The sequence below is a fragment of the Petaurus breviceps genome, unplaced genomic scaffold, assembly GCF_028583685.1.
Source record: "Petaurus breviceps papuanus isolate PSGF00001 unplaced genomic scaffold, PetGlider_PUasm1.0 90842, whole genome shotgun sequence".
NCBI classification, from domain to species: domain Eukaryota; kingdom Metazoa; phylum Chordata; class Mammalia; order Diprotodontia; family Petauridae; genus Petaurus; species Petaurus breviceps.
The window spans coordinates 23,330,490-23,349,442 of NW_027187358.1; positions in this window are offsets into that span (position 1 = coordinate 23,330,490).

Below are 18,953 nucleotides of genomic sequence, written 5' to 3' on the forward strand. Positions count from 1 at the left end.
AGATAAAGTGAGTTGACAGTTTTCACACAGATAGTAAGTATCAGAGATAAGAATTGAACTCTTGTTTTCCAGACTCCCTGTGCAATTTAGTCTTAGGTCTTGCTAATAGCAGTAGAGCATCCAGATCAATGAATTCAAAGGAGTGATTTTACCCAGTTCCTGCAGTTGTTTGGTGTCTATTGGAAATCACATTGGCAAATAACATGGGCAAACTAGAATATCACAAGTAAAGCAAATATTAAAGTGAGGATAATTTATATATATATATATATATCACATGGAAAATGGTTGAAAAAATTGAGCATACATATGTCTTACAAAAAAATCAGTGAGAACATGGCAGTCATGCTCTAGAATTTGAACTATCCTCTGGAAAAGAACTGGATATATTTTAGGTAGTGTCAGAGTACATTAAGTATTATAATTGCATTGATGATACCTGAGGAATATTTTTTCCTGCAATGTAAGAAAGAATTTCCTAAAGTTTAAACTTATCTTAAAATGAAATACTTCATGTTGTGAGCCAATTAGCTTCTCATTATTGAGTTATTCAAAAAGGTTGTTATCAGGATAAAATGACACAACATGTATAAAGTATTTTCTTAACATTAAAATACTTTTTAGTATTAAACCAAGAATCACTATTATATATAAAAGAAATAATCTAGAATCCTTTCTAATAAAAATCAAATGTATAACAAGTATTTCTATTGTCACCAGCTCTCTTTGGGATAGTTCTAGAAATCTGCCTATAGCAAGAAGATAAGAAAAAGAAATTAAGGTAATAAACATAGACAATGAAGTAACAAAATTTTGCTTTCAATACATGGTATGATGTACTTCAAGAACTCAAAAAATTTAATTAAAATAATTAAAACAATAATTTCATCAAACTTTTAACATGTAAACAACCACATTAAAATCACAAAAAAATCACTTACATAGTACCTATATACCCAAGTACAAAAACCAGACAGATAATTTATATTAGAAATAATCACAGATTATATAAAAATATTGGGAGTCAAACTACCATAAAACCTAATAGAACTATGTAAATACAAATACCCGCTACAGTTTATAGAAATAGATCAAGATACTGAGAAAATATTAATTATTCATGGGTCAGATGACTATTTATAATAGAAATGATAATAGGACCTAAATAATTTTCTTCATTCAGTATTTTTCCAGTCAATCTACCAAAATATTATTTTTATTATGGAGGCAAAAAAGTGAAGAATATTCAGGGAATTTTTAAAAGTGGGAAAATTGGGGTTTAGCAGTGTCAGATTTCAAAGTATACTTCTAAGCAATTATTTTCTAGCTTCTGGCATAAGAACTTGCTATTTGGCAAAAACTTCTGGTAAAATGGGAAAACAGTATTGCAGAAACTAGACATAGACCAACAACTTATGAAACATCATGAAATGCAAAATGGATAATTTTGATTATATTAAATTAAAAAGGTTTTATACAAACAAAGCCAATGCAACCAAGATTAGAAGGGAAGAAGAAAGCTGGGAAATAATTTTTACAACCAGTGTCTCTAATAAAGGAATCCTTTCTAAAATATGTAGATTGTTGGGGGCCAGGAAGTAATGGTATATGGGCTAGTGCCTGCTTGCTTGATATATGACCTTAAAAGGTAATGAATAGAGTTGTGGAAGATGATTGGCTATGTGTATCTATAAGTTGCCCTGATACGGAAGTTCAGGGCAGTCGCGATGTAGCTGAGCCTGAATAAACAACTCCTGCAAACCTCGGGTGCTCTGTCTGGTAATTCCTCCTAGGAGGCCGGTGACGACCGAAGACTTACTATGGGTAAGTGAGAGGACGGGATATCAATAGCCCCCCACAGTAGATAACTGAGTAAAATCTATAAAAATACAAGTCATTCCCCAATTGATAAATGGTCAAAGGATATGTACTAACAGGCAGTTTTCAAGTGAAGAAAATAAAGCTATTCATAGTCATATAAAAATGCTCTAAATCACTATTGATTAGATAAATGCAAATTGAAACAACTCTGAGGAATCACATCACACCTATCAGATTGACCAACATGACAAAACAAGAAAATGATAGACGTTGGAGATAATATGGGAAAATTTGAACAGTGATTCATTGTTGGTTGTGTTGTGAACTGGAAAGATGTTTTCTTCAACGTTTTTCTTTCTTTTGACTTTATATTACTATTAATTGATGTCTCATGGAGTCATTAGTTTCCACTTGCCCATTTTTTATTTTTACAGAATTATTTTCTTCAATGTGATTTTCTCCTCCTTTTTTCTATTTGGCCAATTCTGCTTTTTTTAAAAGAAAATTAATTTGTTTATTTACTTTTAGTTTATAACATTCAGTTCCACAATCTCTGGAGTTTCAAATTTTCTTCCCCTCTTTCTCCTCCTAGCCCCCTTCCCCCATCATGGCAGCATGCACTCAAATATAGAATCTACAGATATCTTCACATTAATCATTGATTAGGTTGTAAAGAAGGATTATAACTGATGGAATGATCAATGAGAAAGAGGAAACAAAACAAAACAAGAAAAAGAAAAACAAGTAGTTTGTTTCAATCTACACTCCTACTCCACAGCTCTTTCTCTGGATGTGGATACCTGTTTTGATCATGAGTCTTTTGGAGTTGTATTATAACCTTACATTGCTTAGAGGAGCCCCTATTGAAGCTAGTTGTCACACATACATTGTGTCTGTGATTGTGGACAGATTTCTCCTAGGTCTTCTCTTCTTGCTCAGCATCAGTTTATAGGAGTCTTTCCAGGTAATTATGAAGTCTTTCTGCTCCTCATTTCTTATAGCACAGCAGTATCCCATTACATTCATATACCACAACTTGTTCAGGCATTCCCCAGTTGATGGGCATCCCCTTGATTTCCAATTCTTTGCCACTACAAAATGAGCTGCTATAAATATTTTTGTACACATGGGTCCTTCCCCCACTTTTCTGATCTCTTTGGGATATTACCCTAGAAGTGTTATTGCTGGGTCAGAGGGTATGCACTTATTTGTAGCCCTTTGGTCATACCTCCAGATTGTTCTCTAGAAAGGTCGAATCACTTCACAATGCCACAAACAGCACATTAGTGTTCCAATTTTTCCACATCCTCTCCAGCATTTATCATTTTCCTGTTTTGTCATCTTAGCCAATCTGGCTAGTGAGATGTGGTACCTCAGAATTGTTTTGATTAGCTTTTATCTAATCATTAGTGATTTAAAGCATTTCTCATATACTTAGATATATATATATTCTTAATTCCATTTTCTGAGGACTGCCTGTTCATATCCTTTGACCATTTATCAATTGGGGAGTGGCTTGAATTCTTACAAATTTGAATCACTTCTTTCTATATTTTAGAAATGAGGCTTTTATCAGACACTAGTTGTAAAAGTTCTTTCCCAATTTTCCACTTCCCTCTTAATCAATACATTTGATTAATGTAATCAAAATGACCCATTTTTCATTTCATAATGCTCTCTAACTCTTGTTTCATCACAAAATCTTCCCCTCTCCATAGATCTGACAGCTTAACTATCTCTTGCTCTCCCAAATTGCTTACAGTATCAGCATTTATATCTAGATTATTCACCTATTTTGACTTTATTTTGGTGAATGGTGTTAGATATTGGTCTGTGCCAATTTCTGGCATACTATGTCCCAGTTTTCCCAGGAGTTTTTGGTAATAGTACATTCTTATCCCCCAAACTGGGGTCTTTTGATGTATCAAAAAGTAGGTTATTATAGTCATTGGCTGTTGAGTCTCATGAACCCAATCTATGCCATTGATCCAATACTCTATTCCTCAGTCAGTACCAAGTAATTTTGAGGACTGCTGCTTTATAATACAAATTAAAATCTGGTATAGCTAGTCCAACTTCCCTAGCATTTCTTTTCATTAGTTCCCTTTATATTCTGGACAATTTGTTCTTCCAAATGAATTTTGTTACTATTTTTTCTAGCTTTATAAAGTAGATTTTTGGTAAATTGATTTGTATTGCAATAAATATATAATTTAGTTTAGGTAAAATTATCATTTTTATTATATTACCTCCAACCAGCCAGGAGCAATTGATGTTTTTCCAATTAGTTAGATCTGACTATAATTGTGTGAACTTCCTTATCTCTTTTAATTAGATTTGCTTTTGCTTTTTGTTTGCCTGAGATAGGGATTGTTGTCAATGCCTATTTTTCTTTAGCAGAGTCACATTGTATTTTACTCCAGCCTTTTAAATTTACCCTGTGTGTATCCCCATGTTTTAGATATACTTCTTGTAAAAAGCATATTGTAGGATTATGGTTTTTAATCCATTATGCTATCTGCCTCCATTTTATGGGAGAGTTCATCCCATTCACATTCATAGCTATAATTACTATCTGTATCCTTTCCCCCATCCTATTCCCTTCCCTGTTTATGCTTTTATTTTTTCACTTCTCCCTTCCCCTTTTTAAGAGTTGTCCTTTTGACAGTATTCTGTCCCTATCAGTCCCCCTTCCTTTTCACTCCCTTCCCCCTTACTACTTCGTCTCTCCCCTTTAACCCCCTCTTTCTTTGCCCTTCCCCTCCTGCTGCCTGTAGGATATGATAATGTTTTAGACTTTTAAAAATATTTTATATTTTCCAATGGCATGTAAAAAATAATTTTTAACATTTGATTAAAAAAATGAGTTCCAACTTCCCTCTTTTCCTCCTCTCTCCTGTCCCTGAGATGTCAAGCAATTGGATATAGGTTATACATGTGTAATATATTTCAATTTTAGTCATGCATGTAATGAAGAAACACACACAAAGTGAAAAATAGTGTGCTTCAATCTACATTAAGACTTTACCAGTTCTTTCTCTGGAGGTAAATAGCATTTTCCATCATGAGTACTTTGGTATTATCTTGGTTAATTTAATGAAATTTAAAAAAAATAACCCATGAATCCAGTTTCAGATATTTTAAGGTGTTCACAAAAGACCTACTCACACCCAAAGGGACACACAAGCACTAAGTCTTTTGTAGTTTGTGAGGTTCCTATTGCAAAGGAAAATGTATCACCAACATCTGGGTTTCTCTAATATTTCTTCTATGATGTTCTGTTGAGGAAAATGTTCCAAAATTTAGTTTCATATCTTTTTGAAATGAAGTTGGAGGTGAAATAAAAGTTAATATTTTGGACATTTCATAAAATTAACATAGTGTATGGGGATATAAACTACAAAGGTTACATTTATGCTATTTTAATGTTGGTGTTTTAAATATCTGTGATTTCATTGGTGTGGGTGTGCCTTCTACTGATATAGATCACAGATGCTCTTAGAGAGTTGCTATAGTCAAATAAATTCATTAATCTGCAGTTTGCCTGGTTATGAGCTTCAATGAACTTGATGAGGCTAGTCTTCAGGAAAAAAAACCCTACAATCTATGACTGGACTCTACTTCTAAGCCTTTCTAAGAGAGTAAGATCTCCTATAGATTATGTTCTCTTTTTTAAAATTAAATTTTATGTTTATTTTTTAGTTTGCATCATTCATTCCACTTGATGTTGAATAACAAATTTTCTCCCTGTCTTTCCACTACCCACCACGCCAAAACAATGATCCCACTGTATAGCCCCTCCCCCAATCTGCTCTCTCTTAAATCCTCCCCCAAGCACCCTCTGACTTTCCAGTAGGGCAAGATGGATTTCTATGACCCAGTGCCTGTATATCTTATTTCTCAGTTGCACATAAAAAATTATATATATATATACATACATATATATATATATGTATATATGTATAACATTTGATTTAAAACTGAATTCTAGATTCTTTTCCTTCCTACCTCATCACCCACCTTTACCGGGAAGATAGGCAATTCAACATTGTTTGTACACGTGTAGCTGTGTAAAACATTTCCATAGTGGATATATTGTGAAAGACTGACTATATTTTCCTCCATTATGTCTTGTCCCCCAGTTGTTCTATTCTATACATTGACCCTGTCCCTTTTCAAAAGTGTGTACTTCTGAAGTCAAAACTTTTCAGCCAGAAGTTTCCAAGAAAAGAATAAGCTACATACAGGACATAGAGGAGCTTAAGAAGAATTTTAAAGAAGAAAAAATTGGGAAGAGAAAAGAGAATGATGAAAGAGAATTATAAAATGAGAATCAACAAATGGACTGAAGAATATAACACCATAAAAATAGACTAACTCAAATGGCAGATGAGGTTCAAAAAGCCAATGAGAAGAAGAATGCCTTAAAAAGCCTAATTTGTCAGATGGAAAAAGAATCTCAAAAACTCACTGAAGAGAATGATTCTGTCAGAATTAGATTGGGGCAAATGGAAACTAGTGACTTTATGAGAAATCAAGATACTATTAAACAGATCCAAAGAAAGGAAAAAATAGAAAGCAGTGTGAAATATCTCATTGAAAAATCCACTGATCTGGAAAATAGATCCAGGAGATATAATTCAAACATTATTGAGCTAACTCAAAGCCATGATCCAAAAAAGATACTAGAAATTATCCTTCAAGAAATTCTCAATTAAAATTTTCCTGATTTTTTAGAACCAGAGGGCAAAATATAGGTTTAAAGAATCCACTGTTCACCTCCTGAAAAAAAGATCCCAAAAAGAAAACTCCCAGGAATATTATAGCCAGGTTCCAGAGTTCCCAGATCAAGGAGAAAACATCAGAAGCAGCTAGAAAGAAACAATTTGAGTACTGTGGAAACACAATCAGGATAACACAGGATCTGGCAGCTTCTACAATGAGGGACTGAAGGGCTTAGAACATGACATTCTGGAGGTCAAAGAAGCTGGGATTAAAACCAAGGATCATCTACCCAGAAAAATTGAGTATCGTGATTCAGGGGAAAATATGGTCAAACAGCGGAATAGAGGACTTTCATGCATTCTTGATGAAAAAAAAAAAGAGTTGAACAGAAAATTTCACATCCAGAAACAAGTAGAAAGAGAAGCATGAAAAGGTCAACAGGGAAAAGAAATCATAAAGAATTTTTAAAAGTTGAACTACTTACATTCCTATGTGGAAAAATGATAACTGTAACTTATGAAACTTTTCTCAGTATTAGAATAGTTGAAGGGAAAAGTAATATATATATATATATATATACATTTATATATACACATATATACATTTATATATACATATGTATGTTTATATAGGATGGTGTATGGGCATATGAATACATATGTGAGTATGTGTATATAAGTGTACAGTTACAAATGGACAGAGAGCCCAGGACCAGTTGAATAGGAAGGGAAGATACTTAAAAGGTGAAATTAAGAGGTGAGAGAGGAATATAATGTGAGGAGATAGGGAGAGATAGAATGAGGTAAATTATCTCATATAGAAGTGACAAAGGAAAACTGTTACAATGGAGGGGAAGAACAGGAAGGCAAAAGGGAATGAGTCAACCATATTCTCTATGAATTTGTTTTAAGGAAGGAAAGATATACCCACTAAATCGGGCATCTCACCCTACAGGAGAATAGGGGGAAAGCGGATGAGAGAGGGGATGATGGAAGGGACTGTAGGCTGGGTGGGGGGGGGGAGGGAAGGAAGTTGGAAGCCCCCACTTTTGAAAAGGGACAGGAGCAAAGTAGAGAATAGAATAAGTGGGGTGTGTGATAGGATGGAGGGATATATAGTCCATCTTTCACAATATATCCACTATGAATATATTTTGCGTAGCTACACATGTACAACTTATATTGGATTGCTTATCTTCCCAGTAAGGGTGGGTGATGAGGGAGGTAAGGACAAAATCTGGAATTCAAAAGTTTGAAATCAAATGTTTAAAATATATTATTATTGTTGTTGTTGTTATTTTACATGTGACTGGGAAATTAAAAAAAATATAGGCACTGGGGCATAGAGATCCACTGTGCCATACTGGGAAGTTGGAGGGGGAATGTTGGAAGTAATGGGAGAGAGAATATTTAATGATGGGATATTCAGTGGGATCACTGTTTTGGGGTGGTGAGTAGGGGAAAATGGGGAGAAAATTTGTATATGAAAATCTTGTGGAAATGAATGATGTAAACTAAAATTTTTAAAAAGTTAAAAAGAATAAAAAAGTCTGTGCTTCTAACTTCCCTCCACTCCAACCTGCCCTCCCTTCCACCATCCCCACTCTCATTCCCTTTCCCTCTACCCTCCTGTAGGGTGAGATACCCTATTTATTGTGCATTTCATTCCCTCCATAAGTCAAATTCAATGAAAGTAAGGTTGACCCATTCCCTTTTGCCTTCCTGTTCTTCACCTCCATTGTATCAATTTTCCCTTACCACTTCTATATGAGATAATTTACCCCCATTCTGTCTCTTTCCTTTTCAATTGATCCTGTGCCCTCTGCCTATTTAGACCTGTATACATATATACACAATCTCACAAACTTACATATGGATTCATATGCCCATATACCCTCCCATATAGACATATAGGTATGTATGCATACACACATTTATATTTCCTTCAACTATTCTCATACCGAGAAAAGTTTCATGAGTTAAAATTATAATTTTTCATGTAGAAATGTAAAGAGTTCAAATTTCATAAGTTCCTTCTGATTTCTTTTCCCTGTTTACCTTCTCATGCTTCTCTTCCTTCTTGTATCTGAATGTCAAATTTTCTACTCAACTGTTTTTTTTTCATTAAGAATGCTTGAAAGTTCTCTATTTCATTGAATGACCACATTTCCCCCTGAAACATTATGCTCAGTTTTGCTGGGTAGGTGATTCTTGGTTTTAATCCCAACTCCTTTGACCTCTGGCATATCATATTCCAAGTCCTTTGATCCCTCAGTGTAGAAGCTGCCAAATCCTGTGTTATCCTGATTGTGTTTCCACAGTATTCAAATTGTTTCTTCTTGGCTGCTTGTAATATTTTCTATTCTATCTGGGAACTTCCAGAACCTGACTATAATATTCCTGGGACTGTACTTTTTGGAATCTTTTTCAAGAGGTGATCTGAAGATTCTTTCAACCTCTATTTTGCCCTCTAGTTCTAAAACTTCAGGGCAATTTTCCTTGAGGATTATTTGAAGGCTGATTTTTAGGTTTTTTTTTTAACATTACTTTCAGGTAGTCCAATAATTTTCAGATTATCTCTCCTAGATCTCTTTTCCAGGTCGGTGATTTTTCCAATGAGATATTTCACATTGCCTTCTATTTTTTTTTTTCATTTGTTTGGATCTGTTTAATAGTATCTTGATTTTTTCATAAAGTCACTAGCTTCCATTTGCTCCAATCTAATTCTGAAGGAATAATTCTCTTCAGTGAGCTTTGAGCTTCATTTCCACCTGGCAAATTTGGCTTTTTAAGGCATTCTTCTCCTCATTGGCTTTTGATTCTCTTTTGCCATTTGAATTAGTCTATTTTTTTATGAGGTGTATTTTCTTCAGTCAGGTTGTTGACTCTCTTTTCTTGATTTTCTTGCATCATTCTCATTTCTATTCCCAATTTTTCCTTCCCTTCTCTTATTTGGTTTTCAAAATCCTTCTTAAGCTCATCTATGTCCTATAATCTCCTTGTATTTTTCTTGGAAGCTTTTGGTGCAGGAATTCTAACTTTGTCATCTTCCTCCTATTCCATGCTTTGGTCATTTTTGTCCCCAGAGTAAGTGTCTAATGTCAGATTACTGAACTTGCTTTGCTTCCTTTGCCTGCTCATGTTGCCACTCAATTACTTGACTTTTGAGCTTTTTGCCACAGTAGAATTCTGCTTCCAGAGAGGAAATTTTTGTCCCAAATTGCTGAGGTTTTCTCAGGTTCTGGAGCTATTAGTTGGCTGTCCTCTCTGAAGCCTCCACACATCGTGACTCAGTGGTCACACAGCCCATGACCTCCACCCTAGATAGCAATCCAGATCCAAGCAGGTTAAAGCAAGAGTGATTAACCCTCAGAAAGATTGCTTGGTTTCCCTAAGATGTGCAGGCCAGGAGCTCTGAAGTAGCCACATTGCTGCCATGCCTCAGCTGCTTCTCCCTCCATGGGTAGAAGCCAGACCACACTCCCAGACTCCCTGTTCCAGAAGTCTTCTCTGACCTTTCACTTTGTCTTTGGGATTAATGGGTTGATAATTCTGGAAACCTCTACAACTGGTGTTGATCCAATCTCCTGACATCCCTTTAGCTGTAGCTGGTCTGGCTTCCCTGAGGCTAAAACTTCAGACTCACTCAGGCCTGGGCTTTGCTCCCAGCATGCTGCAATGAACACTTCTTGTCCACCTGATGGGCTGTCTTCAGTGGTAGATTTGTTTCTTTCTGTCCCTTTGTGGGTTCTTTAGATCTAAAGTTTATTTAGAGTAATTTTTGTAGGTATTTGAGGTGGTTATGGGGGGAGTGCAGGGATTTTTCCTGCTTCTACTGGTACAATACATTTTTATACTTATTGTGTTATGTTATTTCTTCCTTGAACCAAGATTGATAAGAATAGATCTCATGCAATGCTCCTCTCCCTTCCCTACTTCCCTCTATTATGATAGGTTTTATGTCTCGTCTTGAAAGAGTCCTATACCTAACTATTCATGTTATTTCCTCCTTACACCAGAGCCAATGAGTGTGAAGTTCATATAATGTTCATCTCCCTCCATTCTTTCCCTCTACTATAATGTTTTTATGCCTCTTTTTGTGGAATAATTTACCCTTTTCTGATACACCCTTTACTCTTCTTCCATTGGAGTCCCTTTGCACCCCTTAATAATGTTATTTTTATCATCATTTTTTAAATTTATATGCACACCCTCTATTTATCTATATCCCTTTAAATTGTCATGATAAGTATAGAATTTTCAGTACTAACAAGCATCAACTTCCTATATAGTGATGTAAACAGTTTGCTCTTATTAAATAACAAGTTGTGTGTGTGTGTGTATGTGTGTGTGTGTGTGTGTTTTCCCTATTTACCTTTCTATGTCTCCCTTGAGTGTTGTAATTGGAGGTTAAATTTTCCATTGAGCTCTGGCTTTTTAATCAGGAAGGTCTGAAAGTCCATTATATAAGTGAATGACCATTTCCTTGCCTGGAAGATTATGCTCAGTTTTGCTGGATAGCTGATCCTTGGTTGCAACCTGAGCTCTTTTGCCTTGTGAAATAATATATTCCAGTCCCTCCAGTCTTTCAGTGTAGAAGCTGCCAGATCCTGTGCAATCCTCACTGTAATTCCATGATATTTGAATTGGTTCTTTCTGGCTGCTTGTACTATACAACATTCCATGGAGTTTTCAATTTGGGATCTCTTTAAGCAGGTGTCTGGTGGATTCTCTTGATTTCTATTTTGCCTTCTGGTTCTAGGATCTCAGGGCAGTTTTCCTTCATGATCTCTTGAAAATGTTGTCCAGGCTCATTTGTTCATCATGATTTTCTGGTAGACCAACAATTCTCAGATTATCTCTCCTGCATCTGTTTTCCAGGTCAGTTATTTTTCCATTGAGATATTTTACCTCTTTTTCTAATTTTACATTCTTCATATTTTGTTTGACTGATTCTTGGTGCTTTATGGAGTCTTTAGCTTCAATTTGGTTGTTTCTAATTTTTAGCAAATTATTTTCCTCAGTTACTGTTTGAAGTTCTTTTTCCAGAAGTTCAGATTTCATTTTTAGTTCACACAATTTTTTTTCTTCTTAAGAAGTTGCTTTCTTCGTTGAAATGTTTTTCTATTTTTGTGATTTTGATTTTAAAAGAGAATGTTTTCTGGGCTTCAGACCAGTTCATATTCCCTGTTGAGGCTTCAGCTGTGGATATGGAGTCAATGCTGTCTCCTTCTGAACTTGGTTCTTCTTGCTCACAACAATAGGATTCTAAAGTCTTTGTCTTTGCAATCTGTTTATAACTGATTTTTAGGCAGGGCCTTTGTCACACCCTTCCTCTAAGACTCACAAGCCTTTACTATTTAAAATTTTGCTCTGGGAGAAAAATTTCTGTGTTTTCAGTGTTGGGGGTTGGGGATGGGCATTGGAGCAGCTGGGGTTCATTCTGCCATCTTGATCCATGGAAATTACAGGTAGTTGCTTTTTAAATTTCTAAGATGTGTGTTGATAGTCTCTGGAGTAACTGCTGCCACTGCCTTGGGACCTGCATTTGTCTCTTACGTATCTCTGACAGATCCCAGCCCTGAGTTGATAGGCCTTGGAATGGCCCTTGTGGGTCAATCAACTTGCTGCCATGTTGTCCAGGCCTCCACATGCCACATCTGAATTCTGCTTTTTAAAAAATATCAGTTCTTATTTTAATACTTGTGTGCGTCTTTTGCAAATTGATAATTATCTTTTCTTAGGGTTTTTTTTTTGCCTTATTCTCATTTCTTTTTCAAATTTTCCTCTACCACTCTTATTTATTTTTAAAATAATTTTCTTGTTCTTTTATTAGCTATTCTAGGTATTCTTGTTGGACTTGTGTATAGCCTGAAATTTTCTTTGAGGGTTTCTTGTATCTCTTTTCATGTCATTATCTTCTGCATTTATTCTTAATATTTCCTGTCACCATAATAACTTCTTATGATCAGATTCTATTATTATTATTGTTTCTTCATTATTCCAGTATATTTATTAATTTTGATGTTTTTGTTAGAGTTGGGATATTCTCACCTTGAGGGTGGGGAATTGTCCTAAATTTTAGGTTTTTTAACACTAATGTTTTCACAAGCTTCCTCTGGGGCGGTGGGGGGGTTATGTTTTCAGTGCTTCCCGAGTGGTATGATATTAGGATATGTGTAGTCTCTTCTTTTCTGATCTATGCTCTGTTTTATACTTAGGAAGAGACCCTGATCCCTTGTAATCACAAGAACTAGTCCTCCTCTCTTATCTGAAAGTGTCACTTGATCCACTGGACCCTGTATCTTCAGAACTGTAAGGACTTCTCTCTACTCTGGAATTGTGACCACCATTATATATAGGCAATAGAGATGTCAAATAATTCCTGATTCTTCACCCAATGCTAGCATAAGGATCCATTTTAATTTCTTTCTGATTAATTTTCCAATCCTTTTTCTGCCTCTGAGCTGAGAACTCCTCAAACTGTTGTTCCTATTGTTGTCACAGCCACCTTCCAGGCTCATAGCTGCTGCTGCCTCTGTTAGCACTCAATACCAGTCACCACTCTACTGTCACAGATCTCTTCTTCTAATCTCTTAACTTGTCTTGATCTGAAAAAAAATCTCACACTTTTAGTTGCTTTGCCTCTCCCGAATTAGATTTGAGGCATAATTGTAAAGTTACTTGGAGGGGGATTCTGGGAGATCTCAGCTATTATGGTCCCTTTACTCCACCATCTTGGCTCTAGCCCTTACTGGCCTTTCTGATAGTCTACCAGCCTTTCCACTCTACTATGCTGCTTATAAATATAATATATAATGTGGATTATTGTTTTATAAACTTCTTGGTAAAAAGACTATGTGTTATTCATCTTAATATTTCCCTTAGCTTCTAGCACAGTGTTTTACATAGAGAAGGAATGCAGTAAATGTTTGTTGACTTCATTAACTGGTATAAATAAACTAGCAATATACTAACAAGGAAGCTTTGGAAGAAAAAAGCAAAAAAAATATTATTGAATTAATTTACTTTTTCCCTTAATTTCAAGCTGACTGGAACCTTTCACTGAGTCCACTAGCATTTGTTACTCACTATGTCTACTTTTTGTTACTAGACTATGTCTAACTCTAAAGGTATACATAAGGGTACCTCAAGATATCTAATATCAACATTTATAACAGAATCAGTATTTTTTGTTAAGCATACTTAAAAAGTTAAGAATAAAATATAATTATTTTTGCCAGTAGGGAAGTGATAAAGAAATGAGTCTCTGCTTTGGTAACTTAATTTAGGTTTCTTAGACCTGTGTTTATAAATTCTTTAAATAAATATGCTATTTGTTTTTATTACAATAATTGAATAGTAAATATAGTGTTAGCAATTTCTTTAAGAAAATCTAAACTCATGGGAAAAATTGAGAAATCATTGGAAAAAATTCTGGATAGCATTGTGATCTTGAATATATGTAAATGTCAAAGCTTAACTCAAATGACACATTTTTCTGATGGTAGGTACATAGTTGTTATCTTATTACCTGAAGACTCACACACACATTAATTGGACGAATTGTACCATTCATTCTTGCCAAAGTACCATCCAATTTAAAATGCTAGCATTTTGTTTACATATCATTTTTTTCTCAAAAATGATTGTGATACTTATTGTTTCCTTTTCAAATTTTAGTGAGATGGATCATTATCCAAGGCAGAAAACCTATTTTTATAGATGAGGAAGTAAATGAAAAAAAAAAAACAAATGATTCAAACTCAATTGCAATTGGATCAACATCAAATTTGAGACTAGAACCATAATCTTATTTTATTTTTTCACGAAAAACTTCATTGCTCCATTTTTATTTTGCATCTCAATTATGTCATTTTTAACATCACACCAAAATTGTACCCCCCATGTAGCATAGGAAAGCATTTAAGAATAATTACCACATCTGACAGAATATTTAACATCCTACACCTATAATTTCCCATATTTATCTTAGGTTTAGGGTAATATATTTCATTATCTTTTTTTCCAAATCTATGAATGGTTACAGAAATTCAGATATTTTTTCCTTTTGGTGTTGTGCTGTTTGATTACTAATAATTAGCATTGATGTAGTAGTTTGTATTATTTTAATCACTAATTAATATTAAAATTAATAAATTATTAATCAGCAGATTATTAATATTAATTTAAATATTGATTATTCATTAATATTTAATTATTAATCAATAATAATTATTTTAATTGCAAAGCACTTTACATACACTATTAGATTTTATCTTCACAACCACCCTGTAGATGATATTACCACATCCCTTTTACAGACTAGTAAATGAAACTGAGAAAGGTTAAATTATTTTTCAGAACTCAAGTCTTCTTGACTCCAAGTTTAGCACTCTATCCATTACACCACCCTGCTGCTTAGTAATTTTGGACATTGTGTTTAATCTACTTCTACTTATGTGTATTTTCCTATTTCAGTTCATGCAAGTCTTTCATTTTTTTCTGAACTTCTTATTTTTATCACTCCTCACTATACACTAATACTCCTTTTATATTCATCTATTATAGTTTGCTCAGTTCTTCAAGTGGGAGTCACCTGTCTTTGTTTTGTCTAATTTGCTTCAATACAAGAAACATTTATGGAGTGTTTATTATGTCCTAGGTGTGAGAGAAAGCCTACCAGAGTGTTTAGAAATCTGCCCTTAAATTAAGGACAAACTGTGTGAAAGTCTCATCTCCCAACACATAGTATGGGAGTTGAAGATCTAGCCCACTGTGGAACCCAACAAGGGAAACTTGATTAGGGGAGGCTTGTTTTTCAGGAAGGTCCACACCTTTTATTACTATGTAATTAGGCAGTAGGTCATGAGGGTTGTGATGCCATCTGTCTCTGAAGAAGGGTATATATACTCTGAGGTAAGGTTTTGCTTAGAGGCTCACTCTTTAGAAGAGTGTTAGTGTGATTTGGCTAGATTAGATTCTGGGTAGCTGTTAAGAAGTCCCTTCCCAGCTTTGAAAATCCAGATATAGGTACTTCTCTTTCTGGTAACTCTATGTATAACTTTGGTTAGACGGCTAAAAACCCTGTATGTTGATTTGTGTTATTTTCTCTGTCTGTATTTTTTCTGCTTGTAATTTCTGTTTCCATTTTATCTGAAGTTCGGGGTACTGACTTTTTGCCCTGAACTCAATGAAAAATATGTATATGTACATGTACATGTATGTGATATATGGTGTATATGTATATTTATGTACATATATGTATATATGCATGTATGTATACACATGAATATGTATGTGAGTATGTATGTTTAATTAAAGTAGGATTGTTGATGCCTTTAAAGTTGCTTTCCTTAATAAAAGAAGATAAAAGAACTACCTGTACAAGAAACCATCCTGGGTGGGCTATGGTGCTTGTTGCTACACATAGTTACTTAATTTCTCAATTTGTCAAGCAATTCTTTGAGACTACAGTTTTAAAAACAATTCCTGTATGCAATAGTAGAGGGTATTTTTTTTTCTTCCTAGGACCTTGACACATTGATGCACTCATAGCTTCTGCTTTCTTTCTACCTTCTTATCTTTTTTTTTCTTAAGCAATCGGGGTTAAGTAAGTTGCTCAAGGTTACATGGTCAGTTATTTCTGGGTGTGGTGCTGAGTATCTGAGCCCGGGATTTGATCTCCAGGTCATCCCGACACTGGAGCCGGTGCTCTTACTCGCTGAGCCACCTGGCCGCCCTTCAGCAATTGGGGTCAAGTAACTTGCTCAAGGTTACACGGCCAGGTGTTTCTGGGTGGGTGCCAAGGGTTTGAGCCTGGGATTCATTCTCCAGGTCATCCCGACACTGGAGCCGGTGCTCTTACTTGCTGAGCCACCTGGCCTCCCCTCAGCAATTGGGGTCAAGTAACTTGCTCAAGGTTACACGGCCAGGTGTTTCTGGGTGGGTGCCAAGTGTTTGAGCCTGGGATTCGATCTCCAGGTCATTCCAACACTGGAGCCGGCACTCCCACTCACTGTGCTACCTGGCCACCCCTACCTTCTTTACAGCCACCAATGCAATGAACTGTGTTAAATGCTGGAGATACAGTAATAACAATAAAATAGACTTTTCCCAAAAGAAAAGTATATTCTAATATAGGATATAATTTGTATAAAAGGAAATACAATGCATTTACAAAATAATTTTAATGAAATTAGAGACAGAGTCAGAGAGGGACAGAGAGACAGATAATTAGAAATTCAGAACAGCAATTTGTGGGAGGTGGTACCAGGTGATGCATTTAGGACAATATGATTCTACAGAATCTATAGAGAGAGGAGTGAGTGCCGAGTGCCTTCCACACAGGTGGGGGACCAGTTCTTTGTTGCAAAAAATGGTATTGCAATAGATATTGAATGAGGCCTTTCTATCTTTGATACTGTTTGTAACCAGCAGTAGTATTTCTGTCTTTAGTCTCCTATTTCATTCTTAATCATTTTCCTAAATGATTGGGCTAATTTGTACCTCTACTGAATGTGTATCAGTGTTTATTATCTAATAAATTTTATAATATTAAATATTTGTATTTTTGTTATGTTATTAATTTAAGAGGCAAGGTAAAATCTTGGAGCAATTTTAAAAAATGAGTATCTCTTAGTGTTACTGACAGTTCATTTTAATATAGTTGTTGATAGCTTGTTATTCTATTGGAAACCATTTGTATATTTGACCAGTGACCTTGGTCTCATATTTTAGGGTAAATTCCCTTGTATACCAGGCTTTCATCATCCTATAGAATCTGTAGTGGATGCATATGTTTTCATCAATAATTTCCTCTTTTATCCTAGTTGCACTGATATTGTCATCTTTATCAGGTAAAAGCATCTGTGTATTTTTGTAATCCCTATGCAGTAAATTATTCTACTTTGTCACCATTTTCATCAATGACATTGTCATCAAACATCTCTCCTATTTTCCCCTAGTGTTAGTATATTTATATTCATTTCATATTTATATCATTCCCTAGTACTTTTATATTTATATCATTTAGTCACTTGGTATTGATTGTGGCATATGGTTGAAGTATATAGTACAAGTGACTGGTTGAAATCTATTTTCATGCCCATGTGTTCTCTATTTTACCCAGTCATTATGTTTATAGAGAAATTTTCCTTGAATACTTTTTGTTGTTTGGCATATTGAATGCTGGATTATTATTACTGATCATTCCTAGATCAGTATCTTCTAGTCTATTCAAAAATCTAATCTGAAAATTTTCATAACAACATACAATAATGAATATTACTTTTTAGTAGAGATTTTTAAACTTTTCTTTGACCCTAAATGCTTTGTTATTTTTATCCCTTGAAGTTATGGTATTCTTATTCCTTCAAATAAATCTTCATTATTTTATCTATTTCTATAGAGGATTCCTTTATGAGTTTTATTGGTATATAATAAAATTTTAGTGTTTGTGTACATAGTCAACAATAATTTGTTAAACACTTACTATATACCAGCCACTGTGTTAATTTCTGGCAAGATAAAGAAAGTAAAAAAAAAAAGTTGTTTTAATCCTCATAGAGCTCATGCTGTAATGGGGAAATAAGTACAAAAGTACAAAGTACATACAAGATACAAGAATTGTAAATGAAGAGTAATCAAAGAGAAAAGGAAGCATCAACTGAGAAGACCAGGGAAAGTCTAATGCTGAATGTCTACAGTGGAAAGCTTTTCAACAGGCCCTTCCTTTTTAATTGGGGACTATGACAATGCTTTCCTAGGATGCCCCAGTACAATTAGGCATTAGAAGTCCATGATTTTACGCATACATATATATGTTGGTGTTAATATATATATTTATTACCTCAGTGTGGATCAGTTATGAGCACTGCTTATATATATATATATATATATATATATATATATATATATATATATGCAAGTAGTAAGTTGTCTTGATACTTTAATTCTCAAATGTTTTAAGTATTTTAAATATAATTTCTTTTACTATTGTTAATTTTTGTTAAGGCAATTCAGAAATGTGTTATTTTGTGGATTTATTTTGCATCCTGATCTGTTATGGAAGCTATTTATTTTTGTTCCTTTTGTTTAAAATGTTTATTTCCTTCTGGAAGTATCGTATGTGTTCACATGAATCACCAAAAGTGTTTATACTTTAATACATTTCACAAGTCTTAGGAGGCTTCTTTTTTTAAGTTTTGAGTTCCAAATTCTATCCCGCTCTTCTCCCCTTTCTGAAACAGTAAGCAATCAGATACACTTTACACATGTGCAATCATATAAAACATTTCCACGTTAGTCATTTTGTACAAGAAGACATGAATAAAAGAAAGAATGAAAGTGAAAAAATAGTCAGTCTGTATTCAATCAATATCAGTTCTTTCTCTGGAGGCAGATAGT